This window comes from Ranitomeya imitator, chromosome 2 (genome assembly GCF_032444005.1).
Source record: "Ranitomeya imitator isolate aRanImi1 chromosome 2, aRanImi1.pri, whole genome shotgun sequence".
NCBI lineage: Eukaryota > Metazoa > Chordata > Amphibia > Anura > Dendrobatidae > Ranitomeya > Ranitomeya imitator.
In genome coordinates this window covers 427,840,759-427,855,484 of record NC_091283.1, presented here as the reverse complement: position 1 = coordinate 427,855,484, position 14,726 = coordinate 427,840,759, and positions in this window count along the sequence as shown.

Genomic DNA, 14,726 nt, shown 5'->3' with positions numbered 1-14,726 from the left:
TAAATACGGATGAAAAAAAAGTCATTTAGCATATTGGCTTTTTCCTCATCCACCATTTCACCCAGACTATTTTTAAGGGGGCCAACACTATCATTTTTTAGTTTCTTACTATTTACGTAGTTAAAGAATATTTGGGGATTATTTTTACTCTCCCTGGCAATGAGTCTCTCTGTCTCAATCTTTTCTGCCTTGATTTGCTTTTTACAGAATTTATTTAATTTTTTGTATTTATTTAATGCCTCATCACTACCGACTTCCTTTAATCCTCTAAATGCTTTCTTTTTGTCACTTATTGCGCCCCTTACAGCTCTGTTTAGCCATATTGGTTTCCTCCTATTTCTAGTACCGTATTTTTCGGACTATAAGACGCACCGGACCATAAGACGCACCCCAAATTTGGGGTGAAAATTGCAGAAGAAAAGATTTTTTATAACATGGGGGTCCGTCTTATTGTACGAATTTACAGTATCTTATGGCGGTGGCAGAGCAGGGTCACAGGAGGCAAGGTGTTGGCAGAGGTGGGGTGATGCTGGGATGAGGAGGTGCTGGGATGAGAAGGTGCTGGGATGAGAAGGTGCTGGGATCAGGAGGTGCTGGGATCAGGAGGTGCTGGGATCAGGAGGTGCTGGGATCAGGAGGTGCAGTGAGAGGTATGGCGTGAGAGGGGTCCCTGGCGTACCATGCAGGCTTACCTAGGTGGCAGAGGTGCGGTGGCAGAGGTCCGGTGGCAGAGGTGCGGTGGCGGGGGTGTGGCGGCAGAGGAGGCGCAGTAAGCGGGGTCCCTTTCCCCGGTATGGTGATGCAGCAGGCCCGGTATGCAGCAGAGCCGGGTGAATCCTCTTGTTATCGGTGGGCGCGGCCATCTTCCTGAGGCCGCGCGTGTGCAGATGAAGCGCTCTGCTCCCGGGGCTTCAGGAAAATGGCCGCGGGAGGCCGCGCGTGCGCAGATGGAGATCACGGCGGCCATTTTCCTGAAGCCCCGGGAAGCAGAGCGCTCCATCTGCGCACGCGCGGCCTCCGGAAAATGGCCGCCACCACCGATAACAAGAGGATTCACCCAGCTCTGCTGCATACCGGGCCTGCTGCATCACCATACCGGGGAAAGGGACCCCGCTTACTGCGCCTCCTCTGCCGCCACACCCCCGCAACCGCACCTCTGCCACCGGACCTCTGCCACCGCACCTCTGCCACCTAGGTAAGCCTGCATTGCGACTATGAGACGCACCCCCCATTTTCCCTCCTTTTTTGGGGGGGAAAAAGTGCGTCTTTTAGTCCGAAAAATACGGTATGTTTATTCCCATACGGTATATACTGTGCACAGGTCCTATCCAGGATGCTAATAAATGTCCCCCATTTTCTTTGTGTATTTTTATGTCTCAGGATATCGTCAGATATCGTTAATTATAGTTAATTGCACCAAGATCCTCTCTCATCCGTTGGAAATTTGCCCTCCTGAAGTTTAGTGTCCTTGTAACCCCTCTACTACACATCTTATTAAAGGATACATGAAAACTTATTATTTTGTGATCACTATTCCCCAAGTGACCCCCAACCCTTATATTTGCTATGTGGTCTGGCCTGTTGGTTAATATTAGGTCTAGCAGTGCCCCCCTTCTTGTTGGGTCCTGAACCAGTTGTGAAAGGTAATTGTCGCTCATAGTTGTCAAAAACCGATCACCTTTGCTGGAACTGCAGGTTTCCGTTCCCCAATCTATTTCAGGGTAGTTGAAGTCCCCCATAATAATGACTTCTCCTTGAGCTGCTGCTTCATCTATTTGCTTTACGAGGATATTTTCCATTGCTTCCATTTTTTTTGGAGATTTATAACAAACCCCTATCAGTAATTTATTATTTTTCCCCCCTCCCCTTATCTCCACCCACAGAGACTCTACATTTTTATTAGATTCACCTATATTATCACGCCGGATGGGTTTTAAGGACGATTTTACATATAGACACACCCCTCCCCCTCGCTTATCTGTACGGTCATTTCTGAACAGGCTATAGCCCTGCAAGTTAACAGCCCAGTCATGGCTCTCATCCAGCCATGTTTCAGATATCCCCACCATGTCATAATTATGCTCCAACAACATTAGTTCTAATTCGTCCATTTTGTTGGCGAGGCTTCTGGCATTAGTATACATACATTTTATGTATCTCTCTGTACCTCTATTCTTTCTTAAATTATTATTTGATCTAATTGATCCCATGCCACTGCCAGGCCCAACTTCCTTATTTGTGCCCAGGTCTCTGTCTGCACTATCTTCCCCTCCTATAAAATGAATACCCTCCCCCCAATTCCTAGTTTAAACACTCCTCCAACCTTCTAACCATTTTCTCCCCAAACACAGCTGCACCCCCCACATTGAGGTGCAGCCCGTCCCTAGCGTAGAGCCTGTAGCCAACTGCGAAGTCGGCCCAGTTCTGCAGGAACCCAAACCCCTCCTTCCTATACCAATTCTTGAGCCACTTATTAACCTCCTTAATCTCCCGTTGCCTCTCTTGCGTGGCACGTGGTACAGGCAGTATTTCAGAGAATACCACGTTGGAGGTCCTTGCTTTCAGCTTGCAGCCTAATTCCCTGAAATCGTTTTTTTAGGACCTTCCACTTACCTCTAACTTTGTCATTTGTGCCAATGTACACCATGACCGCTGGGTCCTCACCAACCCCTCCCAGTAATCTCTCCACCCGATCAGCGATGTGTCGGACTCGAGCGCCAGGTAGGCAGCACACCGTTCGACGATCGATGTCTTTGTGACAGATTGCCCTATCTGTTCCCCTAATAATTGAGTCCCCCACTACCAGCACCTGTCTGGCCTGCCCTGCTCTCCTATTTCCCTCCTTACTGGAGCAGTCACTCCTCTGGCTTTCAGAGGGCATGCCTGGCTGCAGCAGTACTACCCCTGTACTGGCACCCCCCTCATCTGCCAACTTAGCAAACTTATTGGGGTGCGCCAGATCAGGACTAGCCTCCCTGGCACTCTTCCCTCTACCCGGCCTTCTGTCACCCAGCTTGCTACTTCACCGTCCTGCAGCTCCATCCTACCATCCCCCGCCTCATCTATCCCATTGAGCGTCTGCTCAGTGAGCAGAAGACTCCTCTCCATATTGTCTATGGATCTCAGTGTTGCCAGCTGCACATTTAGATCCAGAATCTGGTTTTCCAAATGCCGAACGTGCTCACATCTCGCACAGCAGTATGCACCCTCGACCGGCTGCTCAAGGACTGCATACATGTGGCAAGATGTGCACTGGATGGCATTAACAATAGTGGAGCACATTTCCTAATGGGGATTGCACCAGACCGAACCGTTAAATAAAAAAATAAAAAAATTCAAAGTATTAATAAGATACAGACAGCAATTCAGTAATTCCTCCCTTGGAAACTCCCTGAATCCAAAGTCACTGAATCACTAGTCACACTTACCGCCGTTCACACTTACGCTCAGTTCACACTCGCTAAGCTGAAGATTTAAAGATTTTTTTTTCCCCTCAGCAGCAATTCACCTTGCTGTTCAACGCACTTCCAAAAAGGGTTGCGACGGATGGCCACACGTCGCGTCCATCGTGCACTGGATACGTTGTTTTGGTGGACTATCGTAACAAGAAAAGTTCAATGTAACTTTTTTTGTACGTCGCATCCGCCATTTCCTACCGCGCATGTGTGGCCGAAACTCCGCCCCTCCATCCTGGACTTTACAATGGCCAGCGGATGCATTGAAAAACTGCATCCGCTGCCCTCGTCGTGCATTATTTTCACAACGTGAGTCGGTACGTCGCGCCAATGCATTGCGACGGCCCCGTACCGATGCAAGTGTGAAAGTAGCCTAATAGCCAGACCGGTCTAAGGTCTTCTGACCAGAACTTACAGCCTCACATTAGCCCATGAGGCTGTAAGTTTCGACATGCGGTCATTACGGTCCATATATTGTGGAGAGTTATGATAATATCGCTGCGGAATATCATGGCGCTATATAAGCAAAGGTAGGCGCGCACTTACCCTGTTGCGGTGAATATCACTTTATTAGGACATATAAACAAACGGATAGCAGGGAGGGATAGGGTCAGCCACGGACAACGATCGTTTCGTGCTCTACGGCACTTCAACGGGTCCCGTTGAAGTGCCGTAGAGCACGAAACGATCGTTGTCCGTGGCTGACCCTATCCCTCCCTGCTATCCGTTTGTTTATATGTCCTAATAAAGTGATATTCACCGCAACAGGGTAAGTGCGCGCCTACTTTTTCTTTTTTGCCATTTGGATTCTGCACATATTTTTCCTGGCAGCAGCACCCCGTTGATTCAGGTGTAAAGGATTCATACAGCCAGTATCACTTTCTGTGGTGCTAGACCGATATTATAATACGGTCACTGAGTTGGACCTTTGAGCAGTGCGGATGTATGTTTTCTCTACTATTGGACGACGCTATATAAGCAAAGTATAATAATATATGGACCATGAAATAGTCCCATCTGAACTCGGCCTTAGAATGGTCACTTGTGAAATAAAGCAAGCGACACAAGCTGGTGAGCCTGATGCACGTGAACCAGTGACTGCAGTGATTGAAAAACAAGAAGAATCTACAGGTCACAATATTATTATTATTGTTATTTATTGTTATAGCGCCATTTATTCCATGGCGCTTTACATGTGAGGAGGGGTATACATAATAAAAACAAGTACAATAATCTTAAGCAATACAAGTCATAACTGGTACAGGAGGAGTGAGGACCCTGCCCGCAAAGGCTCACAATCTACAAGGGATGGGTGAGGATAGAGTAGGCGAGGATAGAGCTGGTCATGCAGCGGTTTGGTCGATCGGTGGTTACTGCAGGTTGTAGGCTTGTCGGAAGAGGTGGGTCTTCAGGTTCTTTTTGAAGGTTTCAATGGTAGGCGAGAGTCTGATGTGTTGTGGTGAAGGGTTCCAGAGTAGGGGTGATACGCAAGAGAAATCTTGTATACGATTGTGGGAAGAGGAGATAAGAGGGGAGTAGAGTAGGAGATCTTGTGAGGATCGGAGGTTGCATGTAGGAAAGTACCGGGAGACGAGGTCACAGATGTATGGAGGAGACAGGTTGTGGATGGCTTTGTACGTCATGGTTAGGGTTTTGCAGTGGAGTCTCTGGGCAATAGGGAGCCAGTGAAGGGATTGACAGAGGGGAGAGGCCGGGGGAATAGCGGGGGGACAGGTGGATTAGTCGGGCAGCAGAGTTTAGAATAGATTGGAGGAGTGCGAGAGTGTTAGAGGGGAGGCCACAGAGCAGGAGGTTGCAGTAGTCAAGGCGAGAGATGATGAGGGCATGGACTAGGGTTTTTGCAGATTCATGGTTGAGGAATGAACGGATTCGTGAAATATTTTTGAGTTGAAGTCGGCAGGAAGTGGAAAGGGCTTGGATATGTGGTTTGAAGGAGAGATCAGCGTCAAGGATTACCCCGAGGCAGCGAGCTTGTGGGACTGGGGAGAGTGGGCAGCCATTTACTGTAATGGATAGGTTCGTTGGGGGGTCGCGTGAGATGGGGGAAAGATGATGAATTCTGTTTTGTCCATGTTAAGTTTCAGAAATCTAGCGGAGAAGAAGGATGAAATAGTGGACAGACATTGAGGGATTCTGGTTAGAAGAGAGGGGATATCTGGTCCAGAGATGTAGATCTGTGTGTCGTCAGCATAGAGGTGATACTGAAAGCCATGAGATTCTATGAGCTGTCCCAGGCCAAAGGTGTAAATGGAGAAGAGCAGGGGCCCAAGGACTGAACCTTGTGGGACTCCGACAGATAGAGGGCGAGGTGAGGAGGTGGTGTGTGAGTGGGAGACGCTGAATGTCCGGTCTGTTAGGTATGATGAGATCCAGGATAGGGCCAAGTCTGCGATGCCAAGGGATGAGAGGGTCTGTAATAATAGGGAATGGTCCACTGTGTCAAAGGCAGCCGACAGGTCGAGGAGGAGGAGGACAGAGTTGTGTCGCTTGCTCTTGGCGGTTAAGAGGTCATTGGTGACTTTAGTTAGGGCAGTTTTAGTGGAATGGTGTGACCGGAAGCCAGATTGTAGGCGGTCAAAGAGGGAGGGGCCATACGTAGTACTCTTGAACGTGCCTGGCCAATTCTGATGACCGACCCTACATTAGCCAAATTGCTCCCTCATCATCCATTGATCACGTATCGTAGATCAAAAAATATACGTGATCACCTTGTACGGAGCCATTACATGGTGGATCCACAGCGCACACTTCCTTTTGCCCCTGACAGGAGAATACGTAATGGCTGTCGGTCATGTGGGCAGTGCGTGGCGTGTAAAAACATAGTACATGAGGACACGTTTGTGGACTCTTCAGGACAACAATGCTTTAAAATTTTAAAATTGATTACATGCACATCCAAAAATGTAATCTATTATGCGTCCTGTCCTTGTCCTCTTATATATGTGGGGATGACTACGCGTCAACTCAAATTTAGAGTGCGTGAGCATGTCCGAGGGATTGAAGCGGCAGCTCATGCATTAGATGTTGATATGTTAACCACAATACCTAGGCACTTCAGGGTACACCATAATTGTGACAGCAGAGTATTAAGAGTAAAAGGTATAGATATGATAGAAGCAGACATCAGAGGAGGGCAAATTACACAAAGGTTGGCACGACTCGAAACTCGGTGGATGTGGAGGCTTAATAGCATCCATCCACACGGCCTCAACGAAACCATCAGTTTTGCGTCATTTTTGTGATCACGGTTCAGGCATGTTAGATGGTTCAGTTCACAGGACACCATGTCTGTTGTTGTTTTTAATTTTGGTTTTTAATTGCAATTTCAGTTTTGTCAGCTATATGTGCCATCTGGATAAGACGGACCTTTTGTTTCCAGTGTTCGTATATGTATACCATCAAGCGTTATTGAAGCCGTCATTTAGAAGACATGGATTCGTTATACATCCTGAGGGTCTGATCCTGGCCAACGGACATACTATTTTAATGTTCTATTGGTTGTGTTTTTGTTTTTTTCTCCTTTTTCCTATGTTTATTACTTTGTTATTAGTTGTATGTCTTTTTGTTTTGTATTTTATAGCTGTCTATATCTATCTTTAGATATTCTCTGTATATAGTGCCATTTTGGTCTTATGTGCTGCTCTTACGAATAGTCTTTTTTTTAGTACTGTTCCAATTATATGTATGTTACTGATACTGTCTGTCCCTCGGTAACAGATATGCCCTGCTGTCCGGCTTTTCCGGTTTAATACCTGTTATTCATCGCTTACGGGCATTCATCTCCGTATCACCACAGCGGCACCTGTATGCATGCGTGCTGGGCGCTGTCGCTCCGGGCGGCTTGTGGCGTCTAGATGCTTGGGCGGTCGCCATGGTTATGGCGGCGCCTTTGCATGACGTCGCCGCCACCGGGAGTGCCAGTTAGTCCCGGCATAGCCTGCGTCACTTCCGGTGAGCGCTGGAGTTGATCGGGTGGTGGGACATTTAAGGTGCAGTATCTGGCCATTATGGCACGCCCCCTGACGAAGGAGTTCCCCTCCGAAACGCGCGTCGGGCGGACGTGCAGCTTCGGGTCCTGGTGAGCATTAGCAGCCGCACCGAGAGGTACTGTACCATGTAGCAGCTGGGTCTGCTCTGTTATATATGATTCATGGGTGTTATCGGTGGGTTGTGGTGTGAGAGTTACTGGTAGCTATTAGAGTGTTAGTTACACACTGGGTTTTTTGTTGTATTCCTGTGCATGGGTATTACCCCACCCCCGTTATAGCTTTACATACCGGCCCTTCTATGTGCACTTGCTTAATTTGGTAATTACCGTGCGGGCCCTGTCTGAGTCTTTTATACTGACGGAGTGGGGAAGGTGCCCTGTGTAACAGTGATACAGATATTACATAGTAGTTTACTCTCTAGCTAGTTTTCTCTTATCCTCATTACTTATTGAGTATTACAGTTTAATGCCAGGTCTGGTTCTGCATGTCCTTTTTGCACAGACAGCGTGTCCTTTTCAGTGATTTGTGCTGTCTAGGCACTGGGTCCTATGTTATGGTCCATTTTTTTACTGTGTATGTTGTTTTGTACTAATAAAGATGTATTTTGTTACTTTTATTCCTATTGTCGTTTTCTCTGTGGTATCCACAGTCCCCCTTGGTCAAAGAGGGAGCAAGAAGAGAGATGGGAGGACAGTTCAAGGTAAACGTGTTGTTCCAGTAGTTTGGAAGCATAGGGGAGAAGTGATATAGGGCGATAGCTAGATACAGAGGATGGGTCAAGAGAAGGCTTTTTGAGGATAGGTGTGATGGAGGCATGTTTAAAGCTTGAGGGGAAAACACCAGTTGTTAGTGATAGGTTGAAGAGATGGGTTAGAGTTGGGATGAAGACTGTGGTGAGGTTTGGGATGAGGTGGGATGGGAGTGGGTCAAGTGCACAGGTGGTGAGATGCGATCTTGAGAGTAGAGTGGAGAGTTGATCTTCTGTAATGGTGGAGAAGTTGGTTTTGGAGGTGGAGGGCTGGGAAGTCGTAAGGAAGGGCTCTTTGGGTTGTTGACCAAAACTGTCTCTGATGCTATCAATCTTCTGCTTGAAAAATGAGGCAAAGTCTTCAGCGGAGATAAGTGGGGAGGGAGGAGATGCTGGGGGACGGAGGAGAGAATTGAAGGTGTTGAATAACTGTTTAGGGTTGTGAGACAGAGAGGATATGAGAGATGAGAAGTAGGTTTGTTTAGCTGAGGCGAGTGTGGTCTTGAAAGTAGTGAGGGACTGTTTGAATGCGATGAAGTGCTCGTTAGAGTGGGATCTTTTCCATCTGCGCTCAGCAGCCCTGGAAGCTCGCCTCAGTCCTTTGGTCAGGCTGGTGTGCCAGGGCTGTCTGTTGATTTTGCGAGCTTTGGTATGTGTAAGTGAGGCAGCAGATTCCAAAGCTACAGCTATTGTGGTGTTATATAGAGCGGCAGCGTCATCCGCATTGTGTAGGGAATTTATGTCTGTGAGAGGGAGGAGGGATTCAGAGAATGAATGTAGGTCAAGATGTTTAAGATTTCTGCGAGGGTGTGAAAGTTTGTGGGGTAGGGATTGTAGACATGGAGTGGAGAGAGATGAGAATGTGAGAAGGTTGTGGTCAGAGAGTGGAAGAGGTGAGTTAGAGAGGTTAGATAGAGAGCAGAGGCGGGTGAAGATGAGGTCCAGTGTGTGACCGTCTTTGTGAGTGGCTGCAGAAGACCATTGAGTGAGGCCGGAGGAAGTGAGAGTTAGAAGTTTAGTGGCAGCTGAGAGGGAAGTGTCAATGGGGATGCTGAAGTCGCCCATGATGATAGTGGAGATGTCCGCAGAAAGGAAATGAAGTAGCCAGTGCGAAGCAGAGAATGGGCGAGTGGGCTCGCAGGACCCCCATCCAGTAACTATGTCAGTAATCTGTGGACACTGGATGGTAGCCCAGTGAACTATCTCATCCTGTCTGATAGCATCCACTTTTAATAAGCTGGCATAGTGTGACTTCACGAGCACATATGTCGTCACGCCAGGCAGGCTAATTAAAGAAGAGCCGCGGATTACGTCAAGTAAGAGGTGGTTCTCAGGGCTCTTGTCCAGCAGCCAGAGATTACTGACATGGTCGCTGGACCCAGTTCTGGGAATCAATTCAACCACCTCTTGTGTGAAGTTTTCACCATCAGGGCCCATAGTGACCCTGCTCTTGCTTCAAGAGGTTGTCCTGCCTAAATTCAATCTAGGCCAAGGATCAAGCATGCATTTAGCCCAGGCAACCCCTGTAAGTGATGTCAAGGATAAACAACCGATTGAGGGGGTCACCTTGAACTGACCACTTTGTCACAGATCCCACATCTGCCACCAATTGTCGCAGATATACAGCCATGGGGGGCATCAAGCAGATCCACCCGCTGTTACCTTTTTGTCAAGGAATTCCATTGTCTCCAATCTCCAGAAAAATATGCAACGGACCGATGAGTGATGGACGAGGCCACTTCCACTACTTACAGTTATTGGAGAACTCACAGCTAGCATATGGTATATACACCTCCGATTCCAATGAATGGTATATACCTCGGTACGGTCACTGCCAACTCCACAATAACAAAAGAAACTACTCGCTGCCATCATCAATTGTTTATACAGACCAATTCAACACAGTTACAGCTATGGCTACAGGGGTGCGGTTTACAGAGCATGAGGAACAGAGCTATTACATTTTGTATTTAATCCAGAACGATAGGCAGTGTTTATAAAAATATTTAAAGATAGAAAATGGGGACAAAACAATCCGGTATATACAATTACATAGGATAAAAAAGGAATTCCGAAAGAAACTTACTAACCCTGATGTCACAGATATGGATTATAGTTTAGCGGAGCGAGGTGCTCCAATTGTAAAACTGGCAGTGCCTTCCAACTATTGACAATTGAGCCAAACCAAAATACATATTTTTGTTAGCTCACATGAGTTATGTCAGGGGTGTCAAACTGCATTCATCAAGGGCTGCAAACAGGTCATGTTTTCAGGATTTCCTTGCATTGCACAGGTGATAATTTAATCACCTGCAGAGAATGATTCCAGCACCTTGTGCAATGCTAAGGAAATCTTGAAAACACGCATGGTTTGAGGCCCTCGAGGAATGCAGTTTGACACCCCTGAGTTATGTTACACCCACACACCTCACCTTGATGAGCTGATGTGGGGGCAGATTGTGGGATGTTCTCAGCCCCTCAGAATTTTATGAGATCCCGAACTTACAAGATATCTTGCCCTCTGAAGGCTCCTGATATTGACGTCATATTTTTTATCATGTTTTTACCGGTACATAGAGACCAAATATGACAGGTATAGCCTCATCTATGTGATGGTTATTCATTTGCAGGGATTCTAGTGGCCATACAATGATGTGAGTGAATGCATCATGTCCGTTTCTTGGCTACGATGCCAAAAATCTATATCTCATAAATGTCAGATCGGTACAAAAACCAATATTCCTACTTGGACTTTGGAGATGGCTGTATAGCTGTAATTGGTCTGATTTCTTTCATCAAGACGGAAACTCCTCTTGGGGAACACAATTCTTCTCCAAGGTAAATAAATTTCAGCCTTGATGTCATTTTCCTAGAGAAGACCTTTCCAGTTTAATTACCTGGACACTGCAGGTATCCTCAGTTTCAAAAGAGGTTAAAGCGTTATCTCTCCTTATTTCCCTTGTTTTACTTTCACTCACTTCATAGCTATACGTAATTTTCCCTTCTTCCACATGTTTAGTGTGAGGTCTGCTTCAAAAAGTTTGAAGTGTAAGCTTGTCTCCCAGATGTTCTGTGTGAGGGTAAAATCCAAAGATGTTTTATGGATTTTATTTTTTCTATGAGAAGTTGCTACAAGGTGTATGGCCTTATGGAGTGTGGACTTAAACTGTGACCACATTTAAAGTTATTATGCAAATGTGCGCAGTGAGGGCAATTGCAGAAAAGGGTAATTACCATAGGGAAGTGCAATACATGAGCCAGCACCATGAACAGTGTCTGGGTGACATAATGCAGTACGGTCGTGGCACACAAGAGCTGTCAATCACCTCGGGCAGTTTTCATCATGGAGGACTGGTGATAAGTTCCGCAGGCCTTCAGATTTAGCAAAGCACAAGTAAGTGGCCTAATTGCAGACCTAGTGCAATGATTTTAGCCACCCATGCGGTCCGTATATGACCCTGCCTTGTGGTCATGGGATGACATCCCGCCACTGTATCAGGAAGTACTGACTGGTGGTGACCTGGCCTCACTAATGGCCGACCAGTTTTAGGGAATGTTTCTAGAGGTTTATTTTAAGTTAAACGGTGAAACCCCACAGTAAGGGTACGTTCACACAGGACTTTTTTGCTGCGTATTTTTGCTGCGTTTTTATGCTAATTTTCAGCTGCTTTTTACAGTACAAGCAAAGCCTATGAGATTTCAGAAATCTCATGCACACACATTGGTGTTTTGTTTGATCAGTATTTTGTGCTTTGCTGCGCTTTTTTGACAAAGAGCATGTCACTTCTTTCAGCGTTTTTGCTGCGTTTTTTCACCCATTGACTTGAATGGGTGTTGAAAAAAACACAGCAAAAACACAGGTATCATTATTTGCTGTGTTTTTGCAGCTGAAAATCCAAGGACATTAGCCTGGAAAAAGAGAAAAAAAACGCATAAAAACGCACCAAATACGCACCTAAATTAGCATAAAAAAAAGCAGCAAAAATACGCAGCAAAAAAGTCCTGTGTGAACTTACCCTATATCTGTCCAGTCCTGTTGGGAGATTAAGGCTATGTGCATGCAGAGTATTTTGAGAAGATCATTGAGCAGAAACGCTCCAAATCCTCCTCTAAGTCTCAAAACTCCTCCAAAACATTACGTTTCTGCTCAGTATTTGGTCTGAAAATTAAGCAAACAGACACTTTGTGCACATAGCCAAGCTGTATTTTTTTTAAAAGGGCAGAAATGGAGCTGCTAAACTCCGATAATGGGAGTGATACAATCTAAAATGGCAAAAATTTGCACTACCCTTCATCTTCCACTAGTGGACAGCAGCGCTCTGCAAATCCTGCAGTTCTTCAAGGGTAAAAGTAGCACCAAAATGGAGCAGAAAAAGCAATAAAAATGTGCACAATGTGACATTACAGTGGAGCTTTGGACCGGAGTTACTTCTAGTGTCATGGAATTGTATTATAAGTAATTCTCCAATGCCCAAATTTAGGTTTACCCCCCTCTCAGAAGAAGCACTACACTTGTAGTTATGATTCTGTCCCTGAAGATACATAACCAATATCAGATCAGAATGTACGGAGTTCATGCATGCACAGCAGTCAATCTCGATAAGCAAAGCTACAGCGTAAAGCAGAGGGGGCGAGCAGCAGCCTCAGCAACTCATTGGACTGCAGGTGTATTTCAGATGACTGTATCCAAGTCAGTACAGCTGAGCTAGAGTGACTGATCATGGCTGTGCCCGAATACAGAGATAACAAGCAGTAACGCTGCACAGAAGACAGCACAGCGACATACATAGGTAGAGTCACAACATTTCTTCCCTCCTAAATATTCCCCCATCACCTGTGAGTCATATCACCGAGAAGTGGAAGGAACAGCAGCAGCTCAGCCACGAAGTGGAGACCACGTAATGTTACAGAGCAGAGTCACAGAGTGCCGAGGAGGAAACGGCAGAAAAGTCACCAACGCTCTGCTGACTCCATAACTGTAGAGTTCAAACCTCCTCTGATTTAACATCAGCCGAAAACACTGTGCTTCATGGCCGAGCAGCTACATGCAGCCTTACATCACCAAGCACAATGCCGAGCGCCTGATGGAGTGGTGTAAAGCCGTCACCACTGGACTCTGGAGCAGTGGAAACATGATGGATCACACTTTCAAGGGTCGTCCTTGGCCTTTTAGCTCCAACGAAGGGAAATCTTCATGCTTCAGTATACAGGTCATTTTGGATAATTGTAGCTTCCATCTCTGTGGGAACAGTTTGGTGAAGACCCTTTTCTGTTCCCCATGACTGTTGTGTGAAAAAAACATTACTGTCCTCACTCCATCCAACACCTTTGGGATGAACAAGAACGGATATTGTGAGACCGGTATCTCCTCCAACATCAATGTCTGACCTCACAAATGCTCTCCTGGATGAAGGGCCAACAATCTAACAGATGCCTCCAAACCCTTCCCAGAAGAGTGGGAGCTGTTCCAGCTGCAAAGGACCAAAGAATGGGACGAGATGAACGTTCCTGTAGGTGGAATGAGGAGGGGGCACATACTTTTCTCTACATAGTGCAATATATGTTGTCACCTCCCAGGTAATGATTAGTGACAGCTTCCATAATTATGATGCATCCTGTTTTATCCCAGTGTCAGGGATGCAACACTTTGTCTCTGAGGGACAGGAGACGCATGCGACTCCCTATATATTAATAATAACCATTGCCATCCAGACCGGACAGTGAGGTCAGGACCCTAATAGCGACTCAAGGATAGGGCATTTTCAAAGCTCCAATATAAATCAATGGAGAGAGCTGTGCAACATGGCCGCTTCCTCTCTGACAGCGATATGGGGGAATGACACTTTGCTTGGAAGAAAGGCTGAAAAAGCTGGGGCCCAATTTATTATTGCATTTGTGTCTGATTTTTGGGTGATTTTAGCCTATTGTATAGCCTATCTGTGCCTTTTTTTCTTAAGTCTACTTTATATGTGTTCTCCTGTTTTTTTTTAATGTTTACCATTGATGTCGTGTGTTGAGTGGCATAAACTGGAACCTTACTGCATGATTGCAGTGTTTTTCACACATCAGTCGTACCTGTGATAACGTGTGAGGCTGTTCACAGGTCTGCGATTTTTCACGAACCGTATGATCTGTAGAAAAATCGCAGAGACGTCCAATTTTGATCTGAGGGATGGACCAACATTGGCAATGCAAATCAATGGATATATCAGACTGCTCTCAGATGTCCAATTTTGGGATTGTGCACGACTGTACTTGGTCCAATTCTCACTGACGGAGAAGGGGGAGAGTTTTTTTATTTCTTCATGTATGAGTAAAACACTGAAGAGAATAACCAGTCTGTTTTTCTCAGACGTGGAAAAATAAATGAGTGAGCCCTAATGCACAAGACCACATTATCACTCAGACAGAATATGGCGGCACAGCAAAAATCTACAGGTCAGGTTTCATTGTGTGAACGAGAGCCGCTGTACTACTTTGCGATTTCCCCGCAATCCTACGACATCTCCAGAT